The following is a 17,369-nucleotide window of genomic DNA, read 5'->3' on the forward strand; positions in this document are numbered from 1 at the left end:
ATACATCATCACACGTGGGGGACACCACTTGCGGCATCATCGCAGAGAGCTTAGGAATGCCGAAATCAAGTACTTCTCTGGCATGATTTCAAATGGCCTGAGAACTGTTTTTTTTTTTTAACTGCAAAACAGATTCTTTCCTCTTCCATCAACCCCGTTGCTGTCAATGTGTCCAGTGTTAGGTGCCAGAAATGAGCATAGCCTCTTAACAATAACAATGACAAGGTTAACACGGCCGCCGGGGGCTCTCTCAAGAATCTGTTAGGGTGTATTTGGATCCACAGGCACGTTCTGAATATGTGCACCTCTTCAGTCTTTCTAGCCTAAGTACATTTCTCTTCGGCAGCCTGGACAAAGCCTGTCACTTTTTTTGCCAGACCTTCTCATGCTTTCAGGCCCCTCGGCCACTATTTTTCATGGACCCCCATGTGTCCATATGGTAGGGCTAGGCTCAAAGTTGGTATATGGGAAGCAGCCTCTGACAGCACGGAGGCCTGGTGAACTATAGTCATTTGTTCAAAAGGCCAGTACTCACAGATGTGCTCTAAGAGGGTCATACAATTTTTGATCCCACCCAAACGGACATTTTATCACCATGCACATAGCAACCAACAAACAGATCAGCCCGAAGAGGCAAGAGCTAATGTATGTGGCGCAAACCCATCGTCCCTCTGAGGAGTCAGTAGTCGAGCCTTTGTTTGAGGCTTTGACATTAAAATAATTTCTTCACTTCTGTAGTTCTGTGAGTCCAACTCCCTCTTCCCTCTTCCTTGTTTCATATCATTTTTTGCTTTATGATTTCCAGCCTTCAGAAAGTTAAACCTGATTCAAGCAAAAGAAAAAAGGATCAGTTGAGGAACCATGTGGGGCAGTAGGAATTTCAGCTAGGTGTTATAACGAAAGCAAAGTGAGAACCAAATGGATGGAGGCCATCAGAAATGTCTCACAGGCCGGGGCTTAGGGTTTAGTGCCGCGTAGTCTTCTGTGTTCCCGATTGGCCATAGTGCCTCATAGGAAGGAGACCCGGGTTTTAAGCTGACCAGGTTGCTCTATTTCCTCAGTCACACTTCCACCTATCAATCATTCTTTATAGTTTTAAAAAAGATGCCTGTAGGTTTCTGAAAATCCAAAAGCTCTCCACCTACCTGAAAAGCTCACAGAAGTCCCTAAGGATAAAGCCAACAGAACTGTCTCCCTTACAGTGAACTGCCCAAGGAATATTATAGGGGGATGGAGAGGACTTTAGTGATTGTGTATAAAACTCTTTCGTTTTACAGACGAAGCAGTTAAGGCCAGAGAAGTGAAGCAATTTAGAAATTCTTTAATTAAGAGATTTTCATTGCAACCATTACATTGTCTTATTTCATTATCATACTGGTTATCCTGGATAATACTGTTTTTAGTGGCTATAAAATTAATGATATAAATTTAATATCAGATTGCCACACTTTGGAATCCTTTCATTCCCGGATTGACCGTATCAATAAAAGCTATTTTACCCCCTCTAGTTCTTTGTCTCTGATTGTCTGTGTCATTTGGAGGTACCCACTGCTCTGTAGTTTTAAGTGATTATGTCTAGACCTCATATTGCATATGAGGACACAAACTCCTGAAGGACAGGGGCTGGAACTGATGCATATTTGTTTCTCCTGTAGTGCCTAGGAAGGTGGGGGAGAAGTGTGGCCTTTGAGAACATTTAAATTGAAATCCTCTTATTATACTACTTTTGGGGACTAGGAAATCCCCACTGTATGCCAACAGTGAGGCTGACTCAACGACCTGTGAATTAGAAGCCTGTAGAGATGCTAAGGTCTTCCTTTCCCCATTCCTGCTGATATGGGCGCAGAATGGTCTGTTCAAGCCACAGAAACTCTCAGCTGAAGGAGAATGAGTCTTTTGAGCGTGCAGGGAGGTCTCAGCTCCAGGAGAGGCTGTGGAACTACAGAGAGACCTTGAGCTCACCTCTGCACCCCCAGTGCTGGCATGGGCCTGGCCTTTGAATGAAGGGGCAGATTCCTTCCATAGAAGGAGCAGCATATTTTCTGGCCTTTGGGTTTTTTTCTTATGAAATGGACATCATCTCAGACTGCACGCAGTCATATTCTGTGAATTATTTATCATTTATTGGCAGAACGTCTCTGATTGCTCTGTCAGTTCCTGTTTGCCCTGCTTGGTTGTGGGTACTGAAATATCCCATCTGCAGGATGAACCCTCACCAGCCCCTGAGCTGTCCCAGGACTTGCTCACTCTTCTTCATCATGGTTAGATCTGGAATTAGTCTGGGATGGCCTAAGTCTGATATCCAGGGAGCAAAATGCCACATTGATGTCTGCCCCATGAAACCCTGTGTGATGGACTTCTACTTTTAGATTGAACTCCATTTCTGTTCTTGGGCTGAAACTTTGTCCAAACCCCAAACCCTTTTCCAGGGCTCTAGTAGTTTCCTAGGGCTTCCAAAGATAAATTGCTACAAACTTGGTGGATTAAAAGAACAGAAATTTATTCTCTCAGTACTGAAGGCCAGAAGTCTGAAATCAAGGTGTGGGCAGGACCACACTCCCTCTGAAGGTTCCAAGGGACAGTCTGTTCCTTGCCTCTTCCAGCTTCTGGTGGCTTTTAGCATTCCTCGACTTGTAGCCTCATCACTCCAATCTCTGCCTCCGTCTTGACATAGCCTTCCCTGTGTGTCTTCTCTGTGTGTCTATTTTATGAGGATCCATCTGACTGCCTTTAGGACTCACCCAGATTATCCAGGATAAGCCCCTCCTTTCAAGATCCTAAAGTTAATCATGTCTGTAAAGATCCCTTTCCCAAATAACGTAACATTAATAGATTCCAGGGAGTTGACATGGATATCTTTTTTGGGGGGGTCATTACTTAGTTTACAAAGGGCCTGATAGCTCCTGGCCCATGTTGGCCCCTCCTCCTGGGAGATGGGCCCCTTGTCTTTCTTGTTTCTGGCTAAGTTTAAGTTTCAACGTGAATGAGTCTGTCTGGAATTCTGTCACCCACTTGACAGTATCTCCACAGCTGTGGACACATCTTGCGAGTATCTCCACAGCTCCCACGTTCTTACTGCCTTTCCGGGCCTCCAGTTCTAGCCCCTTGGGTATAAGTGTCAGGCTGGATCAGATCCAAGCTTGCCTTTAAATAATGTGATTTTGCCTGGTGGACTCCTTTCCCACAGATAAGCGCAAGGGCAGGTCAGTTCTCTTAGCCTGAGTCGTACTGGAATGGTTTCCATCCTCTTGTCAACCTGGCACTGAGGTCTCAGAATGCCTCATGGCAATGCCTGTGTCAGGTATAGTATTCTCATGTCTATAGTATAATTTATTGCACACCTGCCATATTCTGAGCTCTTTGTATAACTTATTTTATTGAATTGTCACATGTGAAGAAATAGGGACAGAGAGCTAAAGTTACTTGCCCAAGGTCAAACAACCTGGGTTTTGAAATTGGGTCTAACTGCAAAATTCATGTTCATTTTTTTGTGCCATACTATATTTTATGTGTTTTCATTATTTATCTTAAGGTTATCTTCTCTCCTCTCATGGCTAGTGATATCCTTAGCTTTCTATGGTACAATCAACTAAAATAAAAATTTAAAAAGATAACTTTCTTAATCTAAAGGAAACATAACTTAATGAAAGGCAGCATACTAATGGTGGTGAACATGTGGCTTTAGAAGTCACATGGGCCTTGGTTTCAGTCTCACTTCCCCAGTTTACTAGCTGAGGATGGGGGTACTTGAAGGCATTCTTTATCTTCTCTGTCAGTTTCTTCATATGTTAAAAAATGGGGTTAGTAATACAGTAATGGCTTGGCAAGGATGTTGAGAGGGTGGAATGGGAGCCCAAGGTGGAGGCGACAGAATTGCAGAGCTACTGAGAGAGCAGGACAGCCTCTAACAATGAGCCCAGTGGAAAAGACCATCTTTATGGCCTAGCACCTCTCTGGGCTTGCCTAATGTTTTCTGTCCAAAGTCAGGGCACTGCTTTGTAACAGACAGATTACTGGACTAAGTAGAGAGGAGTTAGTTTCATTCCTTTAAAACAAATCTACACATCAAAGACTACTTTGCTTGAGCCCTAGGGAGGGGCACAAGATGGAAGTTAAGCCTCCTGATAGGAAATAGTCAGTCAAGTCTGAAGGGGCCTTCGAGGGATCCCTATTGAGGGCAGAGAGAACAGGTTAATGATGTTCCAGTGCAGATTAAGTCAGAGAAAACATCTATCTGTTGCACAAAATCCTTTCTGTTGAATCCTGCTGCTACTATCCCAGTTCAAACTCTTGTCCATTACAGAAATCTGCAACTATCCTCTAACTGGTTTCCCTACCCCCAGGCACTCTTCCTCCAATCAGACCTGTATACTTATACTCCTGGCAAGCTTCTTAGAACTGACTCACAGTAAGAAATTCATTTTAGATGACAGCACAGTATACACATACATCTCTCTGCTGTCTGTCTAGTCATCTACTTCCTTACCTGTATGTTATCTATCTAAAGTGAGACAAAAGTTTTATGAAATTGTATTTTAATCTATGTGAGATGCATTCTGATATATTCTGTTCTCTTCCATTCCATTCCATTCTATCCTTTTATTTAGAAAAAAAAGTGCTAGTCAAAACCTACTTAAATTGATTCCTAATAAGCAGTGACCCATGGTTTGAAGTGTTCTGTCCTTAGAGCATTACTCTGATTGTGTCCTTAGTTTCTTACTAAAGCTCTGATGGTCTTACATTGCCTTCCATATGAAGTCCAAATCCTTAGCCTGGAAGGCTCCTAGTGCCCCCTCAGATCCCCCTGGCAGGAGGCAGCAGACTGGGGGCTTTGGAGTCAGGTGGGCCAGAACTGAAGGCTGGTCTATGGCACTCAGAAGTACTGTGGCTGTGGACAAGTTAACTTAATTTTTTATATCCCTGAACCTTACCTTGTAAGAGGGAATAATGATGCCTACCTCACTGGGCTGTTGTGAGGGTCAGATGAGAGTACACACAGTAAGTGCTCAGTAAAAATTAGTGGTGAGGTTTTCTGCCCAGTATGTGCTCTGGTTCCCAACATACTCCACTTCTGGCTGTTTTCCAGAAGAACTTGGTGTCCTCCTATATCCGTGCATTTGCTCATTCTATTACTCCTTCCCTGACCTGACTACCTTTTTTGGGGAAGTCTAATCAATCTTTCTTGACTCAGCCAAAATGTCACCATTTTAGTTTCAACTGATCGATGAATGAAAAGTGGTCCACTCCTCCCTTGAGTATCTGTAGCCCTATAACCATGTTGTGGCACTTATCGTCTGTCATAGTTATTTCTAGTGTCCCTTACAAGAATGTGAGATGCATGAGGATGGGGAATGTGTTCACCCCATGTGTACTCTCCCAATGTGCATCCCCTCAAAAGACTTAGCACAAATAATATATTGAATGATTAAGTGTGTAAAATTGCCACTTGCTGTAGGAAGCTGGGATGAATATGGCTCTAAGTTTTCTAGTTAAAATAGAATGTTTGATAACTGTGTATATAACTGAGGATGTCTTGCCTATCCTATATTTTTAATTCCATCAGAAATAAAAATAATCCTTGGTTGATCTGAACCTTTCATATATACATAGACTGCTCATGTAAGTGACCGGCTTGGGCTGTTTTTTTTTTTTTTTGGCTGCATTGGGTCTTGTTTCTGTGCGTGGGCCTTCTCTAGTTGTGGCAAGCGGGGGCTACTCTTTGTTGCGGTGGCTTCTCTTGTTGTGGAGCATGGGCTCTAGGCACGTGGGCTTCAGTAGATGCAGCACGTGGGCTCAGTAGTTGTGGTGCGTGGGCTCTAGGGCATGCAGGCTTCAGTAGTTGTGGCTCGCAGTCTCAGTAGTTGTGGCTTGCGGGCTCTAGAGTGCAGTCTCAGCAGTTGTGGCACACGGGCTTAGTTGCTCCGTGGCATGTGGGATCCTCCTGGACCAGGGATTGAACCCATGTCCCCTGCAATGGCAGGCAGATTCTTAAACACTGTGCCACCAGGGAAGTCCCTCAGGCTGGTTTTTTATCAGTGATATCAATGTGGTTAATGACCATTCCCAGAATTAGCTTGTATGCCCGTGTCTGTGTGTGCTTTAATTCTTATATCAGTGCATGGTAGGGGAAAATTAGTTAGCAAAATAACAGAATGGTATAGTTCTAGAAGAAATCCTGGCTTAGGAGTACAGGGTGGTGGTTATGAGTACAGGCTCTGGACTTAAACCTCCTGAATTTAAACATTATTTAAATAGAATTCATCTATTTACTGGTTGTGCTATTTAATCTATTTAATCTCTCTATGTGTCTATGTCCTCACCTGTATAATTGGGGGCTAATGAGAGTACCTACATTTTTAGGACTCTTGTGAGGATTAAAAGAGTTAATACATGTGAAGTACTTAAATAGTATCTGGTCAACATCTACCCGTTGAACACTATGCATACCCTATATTCTAGAAATTCCGCTTCTAGGTATATACCCAATAGATATGAGTACATATATTTACCAAGAGACATTTACTGGAATGTTCACAGTAGCATGATTTATTGATATAATAGCCCCAAACTGGAAGATACCTCAATGCCCATCAACAGTACAATGGATAAATAAATTCCATTATATGTAAATAATAGGATGTTATATAGCAATGAAAATGAATAAACTTTATGTGCATGTGACATGGATGAATCTCACAAACATAATATAGAGTAAAAGTAGCCAGGTATGAAAAAGTAAATACTGTTTATGATTCCTTTATATAAAGATCAAAAACAGGCAAAACTAGAAAATAGAATAATGACTGCCCTAGTTGTGGAGAATGACTAGAAAGTAGCATGAGGAGAGTATCTGGGGGTGCTGGATATGTTGACTTTTTGTTGTGGGTACTGACTATGTGGGTGTGCTCAGTTTGTGAAAATTCACCAAGCTGTATACTTGTGATTTCTGTACTTTTCTGTATGTAAATTATTTTTAAAAAGTTTTTAAAAGCACTGTTGACCTGAACTTAATAGACCACCAGATATTTCTCCAGCAAAGATGGGTTTATTCAGGATTGGCAGAGAATTGCAGTTTTGGCTCTGCAACCGTGGCAAGCCATGTGCAAGTCCCCACGCGACAATGGAAGAGTGCTTTCATAGAGGGAAGAAGTAAGTTGGGAGGGCTATGGTAAACAAAAGTCCATGGCTTTTCATTGACTGAGTCCTTTCCAGGGAAGAAAAGGAGTCATTCTTGTTCGTTTTGGGCTCTGTTATCGTTGTAGGGCATGGGAATTCCCTCTTCTGGTCTCCCAAATCTATTTAATTGAGGTTTCTGTTTATTAATTTTTTATATTACCCCCTTTTGATCAAGATCTTTCTCTGAAAGCATCCCTGATCAAGAGTCAGATTTTCAAGTTTCAGAGGCTTTTTGTCTCTCAGTGTTAAGAAAGATGTAGTGTCTCAGGCTGGAGGGAAAGTGAACAGATTGGAAACTTATTAAGGTCACATTCAAGACAAGGAGGGTTGGAGGGAGAACTCTCAGGCACTTTTAATCTAAAGTCTATATGTTATCAAGATTATAGATGTTAGAGATCATCTGAAGTGTTGTACAATCTCAAAGGTTTGGCAATAAACTTCCAAGAGGCCTGGTCTAGATATCTTGGGAAAGCTGTGTCGTCAGTTGTCTTCTCCTTCAATTCCAGGCAGTCTTAACTTTCAGGTCATCAGATGATGTGCAGGTCGAGTCACGTTTCATTGCTTTATTTAGGTGTTTCATGTGAATCCAAGAGTCTATTCCCTAGAATTTGGTGGCATGTGGGTTACTTAGCAATACCTGAAAGGGGCCTTTCCAGCAAGGTTGAAGAAGGTTCTTCTGGAGGTGTCTTTTCTAATAACCAAAATCTCCAGGTTGCAAGGTGTGGCACTTAAGGTCTTTATCTCCCGACATATTTTTAATAGAAGCAATTAGGCCTTTGCAATATTAGACTATCTCTACTTTTATCAGTTGTGGGTCAAAAGAAGCAGTAGCCAAGTACATTGGGCATCCTATGACTATCTCAAAAGCTGAGAGTTTATGAGTTCCAAAAGGTGTGGATCTGAGATTTAGAAGCATTAATGGCAATGTTTTGGCCAAGGTATTTGAAAGACCTCTACAAATTTTGCCAATTGAGTCTTAATAATGCCATTAGTGTGTTTGAAAAACCAGAGGATTGAGGGTGCTAAGCATAACAAAAGTGTTATAAAACCAGAAAACAGTGCAGACCTGTTGAAGTACATGGCCAGTAAAATGCATTCCTCAATCACTATGAAGTTTTCGAGGAGTTCCCCAGCTAGGGATAATCTTTTCCAAAAGGACTTTAGCCACAGGAGAGGCAGTAGTCTGAAAGGGAAGGCTTCAGTCCAGTATGAAAACATACAGACCATGACTAAAACAGATTTATATCCATTAGACAGAGAAAGTTGTATGAAATCCATTTGCCAGACCTCTAGGCTGTTTACAGTGTTTGGGAGCAGTATGAACAGGCTTCCCTGGTTTGTATCAGACAAGTGTAGGCACTTTCTACAAGTGTAGTAAGGTAGGCACATTTTGTGGGCTGGTTAATATTTTCCCTGCAATATTGGTTCAATAAGGCTATCATTTTGTCAGTAGACCAGTGGTTTAATGCATATACTGGGGTGAGGAGTGGGAATTTTAGTCTCCAGTAGGACTAGGTTGATATTTGGTCTAAACCAGAGTTTTCCCTTTTTGTCAAACCAACAGTTGTTGAATTTCCAATCTTTTTTTTTTTTTTTCTGAGGCCAATTGTTGGGCTTCTCTAAGTCAGTTTTTCTAAGTTATCATTTGGTGAACTATCCCTCTAGACCATGACAGAGGTTTGGCTGTTGTTGGTCCCTTTAAAAAGGCAGCATTCCTTGTGGAAATATTAGCAAGGCAATTTGCCTTAGCTTCCAGAGAGTCAAGTTTAGAATGCCTTGGAATCTTAAAAATAGCTAAAGTGGCAGGTAAAGGTATTGCATTCAATAATTTCTGAATGTAGGAGCCAGTTTTAATTTAATTTCCACTGGAAGTAAGAAAGTTACGTTGCTTCCACAACATTCCAAAATCATGAGCTATTCCAAAAGCATATCTACTATCAATAGAAGTATTGGCAGTTTGGTTCTTGGCTAAAGTACAAGCTTGTGTAAGAGCAGATAATGCAACCTGTTGGGCTGGAGTAGCCATAGGTAAAGATGCTGACTCAACAACATCAAAAGGAGTTGTAATAGCATACCCAGCACAGTATTTGCTATTTCATCTTTTAAATAAGGGACATGAGTGAACCATTGGAAGTCAGCATTACCCAAAAGATTTCCCTGCAGATTATCACGAGGAATCAGGAAATGGTCTGTTAGGCAGTGGTGAGGGACTTTGTCAGTGACAGAGGGGAGAAGGGTAGCTGGGTAAGGTTATTACATAAGAGAGTTATGTCAGGAGCAGTTTACAAAAGGACTTCATAGGAGGTGAGGCAACTAGCTGAGAAATACTGGATATGAAGAGCATTCAGGAGGACTTCTACAGCATGAGGTACAAAAATGGTTAAAGGGATCCCACAATGCTTTTCTCAGTGGCCTTAACCAAAAGGGCAGCAGCAGTAATGGCTCTAAGGCAAGGGGTGTATCCCCATGTCACAGGGTGCAGTTGCTGGTCCAGTTGGTGGCCCTTGTGTTTTTAGGTGAGTACCCAAAGGGCATTTCCTTCCTTTTCCTATATAAAAAGGAAAAAGGGAATTTGATAATTGGGATGCCAAGGGCAGGTAGGTTCATCAAACTCTTCTTCTAGGCACTGAAGTCTGTGTCTCCAGTTCTTCCCATAAAATTGGGTCAGGGTTGTTATTTTTGAGTGAAACATGTAGAGGTTTGGCCATAAAAGAGAAATTTGAAATCTAATTTCAGTAATAACTAACTAGCCCAAGAAAACCTCCAAGTTTTCTAAGTTGGCACTTAGTTTTGGGAAACTTAGGACACCATGAAGTCTATCTGGATCTAGGTGTAACCCTGTTCTGATATCAGATGCTCTAAATATTGAACCTGGGTTTGGACAAACTGCAATTTTTCCTTGGCGACCTTATATCCCTTTAACATGAAAAGCTTTATCAAGTGGGTGCCGCCTTCCTGAGGAGGCTTGAGAAGGAGGGCAGAGAAGCAGATCATCTATATCAGCAGTCTCCAACCTTTTTGGTACCAGGGACTGCTTTTGTGGAAGACAATTTTTCCACAGACCAGGGTGGGGGGATGGTTTGGGGATGATTCAAGCACATTACATTTATTGTGCACTTTATTTCTATTATTATTACATTGTAATATATAATGAAATAATTACACAACTCACCATAATGCAGAATCAGTAGGAGCCCTGAGCTTGTTTTCCTGCAACTAGATGGTCCCATCTGAGGGTGATGGGAGACAGTGACACCCGAAGTGTGTTGCTATGTCCAGTCTACTCTGTAATCTCGTTTTGGTTGCTGTCACTGCAGAAAAACCCTGCCTCACAGAGACAGGATGTTGGAAATGGAAGCAGGCTTTTCAGTGCTTTTGTGGCAATCTCAGGATATTCTGCTTTGACTTTAATTCGAACATGTGGAGATTTGAAGTTGTCTCAAACATACTTTTAAAGGCACCGTCATTTGCGATCTCAAGCAGTTGATCCTCTTCCAGCACGGGCAAAGTCAATTCACCTGGCTTATTCACAAATGGGTTGCGGATCCATTCCTTCCCAGTTTGGGGATCTTTTGTGGTTGGGAAATAATGCTCAAATTCTTTTGAAAGCTGAGGTAGGTGATAGCTGGGAGAAAGAAGGCCCTGGCTCAATCTCTTTCCAAATCTCTGCTAATGTTTTTTGTTTTTTTTTTTTTTTGCGGTACGCGGGCCTCTCACTGTTGCGGCCTCTCCCGTTGCAGAGCACAGGCTCCGGACGCGCAGGCTCAGTGAGCCATGGCTCACGGGCCTAACCGCTCCACAGCATGTGGGATCTTCCCGGACCGGGGCACGAACCCGTGTCCCCTGCGTCGGCAGGCGGACCCTCAACCACTGCGCCACCAGGGAAGCCCTTGTCTTTTAAGGTAGGGTACTTGGTCTCCACGTGGCAAAGCACTTTTGAAGGTTTCATGGCTTTGTTGGATAGTGGGCTTGGAGAATGTGAATCACCTGTTGCAATGAACCTGTAATTTAAGTAGGACTCTTGGTATTTTCTTTTAAATGCAGCTTTCTTTTTGTTGGCACTCTTAGTATATGTGCTGCCGGAGCGAGCACTTCGTTGGCACTCTTAGAGTCTTCTGCTGGCTCATCATTGGGTCTTTCCCCCTTTTCAAAGAAGCTCTCCAGCGACATTTGTTTTTTACTCATTTTGGCTAGGGTTAACTTGTGGGCTTACCATAACTGTGACTGAGACAAGCGCGCAGGGTGGGAAAGAGGCGCGGACAGAAGTGGAAAATAAAATAATGCGTGGGCCATGCACAGACAAAAATAAGTGTCGGATTCTGACTTAAAGACTGCCACCAGATGCAGGTGTACAACTGAAGTTCATCAACTCACTTGCCACCATAAAGCCTGCTACTAGCGGGCTTTTTTGTCTGCTTTTTTTTTTGTTAATGCAGCTTGTCACTTGCCACTCACTGATAGGGTTTTGATATGAATCTGCAAGCAATTGATTTATTATTATGTTCTCTGTGCCGTCAAACCTCTCTGCTAATGATAATCTTTATTTGCAGCTGTTCCCCAGTGCCAGCATCACCGCTCAGCTCCACCTCTGATCATCAGGCATTAGATTCTCATAAGGAGCATGAAACCTAGATCCCTCGCGTGTGCAGTTCACAGTAGGGTTCACGTTCCTCTGAGAATATAATGCAGCCACTGATCTGACAGGAGGCGGAACTCAGGCGGTAATGTGAGTGATGGGGAGCGGCTGTAAATACAGATGAAGCTTTGCTCGCCCTCCGCTCACCTCCTGCTGAGTGACCGGGTTCCTAACAGGCCACGGACTGGTACTGGTCTGTGGCCTGGGGGTTGGGGACCCCTGATCTCCATATTGCAACAAAGTAGAATCTCTAGGGAACTTTATATCATCCAGATTAGCCTTCAGGATTTGCAAGAAATAATAAGGACTTAGTAAAACCCTGAGGCATTACTGTCCAGGTGAATTATTTTTCTTCCCAAGTGAAGGCAAAAAAAAAAAAAAAAAATTGGCTAACTTCATCAACTGGAATACTAAAGAATGCACTGCATAAATCAGTTACAGTAAAGAATTTGCCTCTGGTGTAGATGGATGTTAGTAGTGTTCGAGGGTTAGGAACAACAGGGTGTCGAGGGGTAACGATGTTGTTTATTGCTTGGGGTCCTGGATAAACCTACACTCTTGGCCCTTAGGTTTTCTCACTGGTGAAATGGGAGTGTTACAGGGATTACTACAAGGGATAATGAGGCCTTGAGCCTTGTAATCTTCTAGTATGGGTTTTATACCTTGAAGGTCTTTTTTTACTTACAGAGTATTGATTAATTTTGGGGAGAGATTTTCAGGGGTCTGTTTGAATCTTGGGGGGAGGTACATCATGAATTTTGCCACCATCAGTTGGAGATTTTTCCCGATAGGAAACTGGTAACTGATTCAATAGGGACAGATGATCAGTGTTTCTAGAATCAGCTCTAATATCATCAGAGACCGAAGAAATAAAAGATGTCAAAGGTATCATTTACTTCACCTGGTTGGTTACTTCCATGACTACTTTAAAATTCTAGATTTATTTCCCCCTTTGGGAGAAAGAAATTCCAGCATGATACTTCTCTAAGAAGTCTCAGTCTAATAAATGGATAGGGGCAGAGGAACTAAGGAGAAAAGGGTGTGTATCTCAGAGGGCTCAGAGGCAGGAACCTCTTGAGGCTTATTGGAGATCCCCACTATTTGAATTATTTGAGTACTCCGAGGCAAGGGCTGTTTTATAGTACTGGGCACTGAGAATGTGGCTCCAGTGTCAATTAGGACTGGAAGAGAAACATTTCTCTTCCCCAATCTGGAGAAATGTTTCTCCAAGCTGATTAAGAGGGAGAATTGGGAAGAGCCCCTGCACTTCCTTGGAGGTCCGTCATTGAGAATCGGAAGGATGTTGGAAAGGCTGGTTAGAGGGCTGAAAGTGCCTAAGGTGCTTACATTTGTAAAGATCTCTTTTCCAGTATCCTAGATCTTTGCAATAATAGCGGAAGCTAGGAGGGTTTGGTTTCATTTAGGAGGCTTCATTTGCTAGAGGTGAAGGTTAAGAATTTTGGTGGTCTTCCTTTGAGGACATTCATCTAGGATGAGAGAGAGCTGGTTTGCCAGATTAACTAAATCTGGCGGGAGGTAGTTTCCCATTCCATTCTGGTCCTTTTTACTAGAAGGGAAAGGTCTCAGTTCAGTCCATAAATAAAAATAGAGCAAAAGCTAGCCATGTGGACTCAACATCTGAAGGAAGACCAGAATTTTCCTTAAAAATAATCTGAAGTTGAGTGTAATAATCACGAACACGTTCATCAGATTTTTGTGTGCAAGCGTGAATTTTATTCCAATCAACAGGCTTTGGAAAAGCCCTAGGAATTGCTCAATGAAGTCGCCTAGCAGTTGCGCAAGCCTGACTATGATAAGCAGGCCAGTCTCCCAGTTGTAATTCTAGAGACCTTTCAGGGTTTTCCCAATTAGCAGTTCCCATCCAATGTTGAGCCTGGCCTTTACCGACAAGCATATGAATTAGGTGATGTAAGTCAGAGAAACCAGGTTGATTAGTTTGAACGACTGTGTTAACATTTCTCAGCGAATCTGTGAAGATCTTTGGTTACTTTGGGAAAATCTTTGACTATGGCTTGCAGTTAGGCTTCAGTCCAGAGAGTATAAGAAATTAAGGGCTTAGCCTCTCAATCCTCAGGACGCTTAATTTTAAAGGGACAGGTTCTGAAAAGTTCAGAGGAAGAGGGAGTGGGGAGAATTTCAGAGAAAAGGGGAAGTTGGGTGAGAGAATTAGTATGGCAGTATTGAAGTTGAAAAGGAGGTGTCGGCAGGGTAGAAAGGAGGGAGGAAAATGGCACTAGAGGCAGAGTCTGGCCTTGAGGAGCAGGGGAAGAGAGACAAGGTGGCTCTGGAGGCAGAGCCTGAGACAGAGAAGCCTAGGAAGAAGAGCCTGAGGCTTCAGGGCCACTTTATTTTTCTTAAATCGATTGTTTGCCTCAGTTAATCTTAAAGTTTTATTTTGCAGAGAGGCAATTTTAGATTCCTGATAACACTGGGAAACCTCAAAATCCAACTGAAACAAGCATTCCACTAAATTCTGGAAAATTTTGAGCTATTGTAGTCCAATTTGGTTTTAAGGAAATTAAGTTTGAGGATTTCAGAAAGTTCCCCATAATGGCCATTGATACTTTAGATTGCCTTTGGTCAGGTTGGTCCTTTTAGTTAGAAATGTGCATGAGGAAGGACATAAAATTGGCAGGAGTCATTGTGTGGGTGCACCCTCAAAATATTTAGGTAACTGGGATCCCATTTCTCAGAGGTTTTTCTCTAGTCTAAAAGAACAGTTTTCAAATGGTTCAAATAGCTTACAGTTCAAGTCCAACAGCTTGCAAGCCTGAATACCAGCCAATTCAAAGGCAATAGCCTTGTCCCGGAGGAGTAGCCAGGCTGAAGTCTTTTTCAGCCAGTTTTTGGAAGATAGCCCCTTCCTGAGGAATAGGCTGAAGGCTGAATGGCCACAGTTTCATTTGAAGCAACTTATTCCTGAAGGATGAGCCAAAGTTTGTTGATACAGTTTGACCTCAAGATCAGACCAAAGTGCTAAATGAGTACTCATATACAAAACAAGGCCTTAACCAGAAAGATGAAACCTTAACATAGAGCCCAAGTAAAATCTGGAAATCTTTGAATGAAAGAGGGAGTGAGCTTGGATTGAGGATAAAGGTGTACCTTCAAACTGCAGGGTTGGTGAGAAATGTAGTGAGCGACAGTGGGCTCGCTTGTGGGTATTGTCCCTGTTTGCTCATTCGACCCAGAGTTGTCAAGGGTCTTCTCTGGTTCCCATATGGGCCACTAAGATGTTGACCTGAAATTGACTGCTAGACATTTCTCCAGCAAAGATGGGTTTATTCAAGATCAGCAAAGAACTGTAATTTGGGGACTGCAACCATGGCGAGCCACATGGTTGGGAAGGGAAGGAGAACACTTTCATGGATGGGAAAAGAAAGTTGGGAGGGCTAGAGAAAATGAAGAGCCCATGGCTTTTCATTGTTTGAGTCCTTGCTGGGAAAGAAGAGGAGTTGTTCTTATTCCTGTTGGGCTCTGCCATAGTCACGTATGGGAATAGCCCCTTCTGGTCTTTCAAGTCTATTTAATTGAGGTTTCTGTTTATTAATTTTTTAAAAAATTTATTTATTTTGGCTGCGTTGGGTTTTCATTGCTGGGCACGGGCTTTCTCTGGCTGCGGTGAGCCGGGGCTACTCTTCACTGTAGTGTGCGGGCTTCTCATTGTGGTCACCTCTCTTGTTGCAGAGCACAGGCTCTAGGAACATGGGCTTCAGTAGTTGTGGCACACAGGCTCAGTAGTTGTGGCTTGTGGGCTCTAGAGCGCAGGCTCAGCAGTTGTGGTGCACGGGCTTAGTTGCTCCGCGGCCCATGGGATCTTCCCAGACCAGGGCTCGAACCCGTGTTCCCTACATTGGCAGGCGGACTCTTAACCACTGTGCCACCAGGGAAGTCCCTGTTTATTTTTTTAAAGATTTTTTTTTTGATGTGGACCATTTTTAAAGTCTTTATTGAATTTGTTACAATATTACTTCTGGTTTTTTTTTTTTTTTTTTTTGGCTGTGAGGCATGTGGGATCTTAGCTCCCCGACCAGGGATTGAACCTGCACCCCCTGCACCGGAAGGTGAAGTCTTAACCACTGGACCACCAGGGAAGTCTCTGTTTATTAAGTTTTTACAGTATACAGTGAATAAAACGTGCTCAATAAAGGTTGTTATTATTTTTATTGTTAGCCAGAAAGACCAGGTTTTGAATCCTGGCTCTATGATCATTGAGACTAGGGGGTTTCTTAAACTCTCCATTCTTTAAAACAATAAACAGAGATGATGATAATGATACTTGCCTTGAAGAGATGTTAGGTGTTATTGAAAACTGCTGAGATGAGATGTTTAAAATGGTGCCAACCTCTTTAATAGCCAACAACAGCCTTGGAGCAGAGTTATTAGAATAGGAAAAATCACTTGAGTTAATCCCTCTGCTGTAAAAATGTAAGGCCAGTAGATATCTCTTATCCCTGGGGTGATATTATCAAGGGATTTTTTTTTATGGTCTGCCAGAGGTAGCCCCCTCACCATAGCCCTTGGTATATAGAACTGGTCTTGAGTAGGAGTTGGTAATTTTTCCAAGTAGCCAAGGAACCCCCTGGAAGCAAAGGGATAAAGTCCTTGGTCCTTCTCTTTTGAGAGTTAATGTCATTAGCCATTGATGTACTGGGCTAATATTTGTTGGAAATAAAGAACACCAAGGGGCCTAGAGTGGAATTCACCATGGGCGTATCTAGCTTGGATTCAGAATCTGGGTCAGGGCTTCATGGGGCCCTTGGACCGTGAGAAGGGGTGGTTCTACAGCACTTGGGTGAGGCAGGACCTTTCTGCACCCAGCCAGCTGGGCATTGTTTCATGCTTAGAGATGATGACTGAGTGAATCCATTTGACTTGAAAGGATGGGTGGAGGCTTGACGGTGGCCTGAGCAAAGCAAAGACTTCTCCGTGGCAGAGATAATCAGCCTTTGGACTGGGTGGGACCAGTGTCTGGTATGACCATGAGGTAGCCACCAAGCAGTGGTACTGGTGAGCTAGTAGAAACTTTCTAGTTATTTCTCTCACCTGGCATTTGGAAGTACGACTGACTCTTTAGAACTGAGAAAGGCCCTAGGATGTTGTACTCTATAGGGATGAAAGAGTGGATAAGGCCTCAAGGAAGGAATTTCAGACTTCATGCTGGTAAGGGTCTCTGGGCCTTAAGCAATTTACTAGAAGGATAGAATAAATGAAATAATATTTGTATTTTAGGCTTGTGAAGCATACATCCTGGTTAATAATAATAGCTGTAATAATAGCTCTCATTTAATAATAATAGCTGTAATAATAGCTATCATTTAATAATAATAGCTGTAATAATAGCTATCATTTATTGGGCATTTTATATATGGCATGGAGACTGATCTGTGTTCACCAAAACTTGTCCTCTCCTTCTTCCCAGACATGATTAAAGTCGCTATCCCAATATCCTTTGAGTCAGATGTGGTCCTGTGACTAAATTCAGAAAAGAAACATTGTGTAGCACTTCTGGTCTTAGGCCTCAGGACAATAGGTT

This window comes from Delphinus delphis, chromosome 17 (genome assembly GCF_949987515.2).
Source record: "Delphinus delphis chromosome 17, mDelDel1.2, whole genome shotgun sequence".
NCBI classification, from domain to species: domain Eukaryota; kingdom Metazoa; phylum Chordata; class Mammalia; order Artiodactyla; family Delphinidae; genus Delphinus; species Delphinus delphis.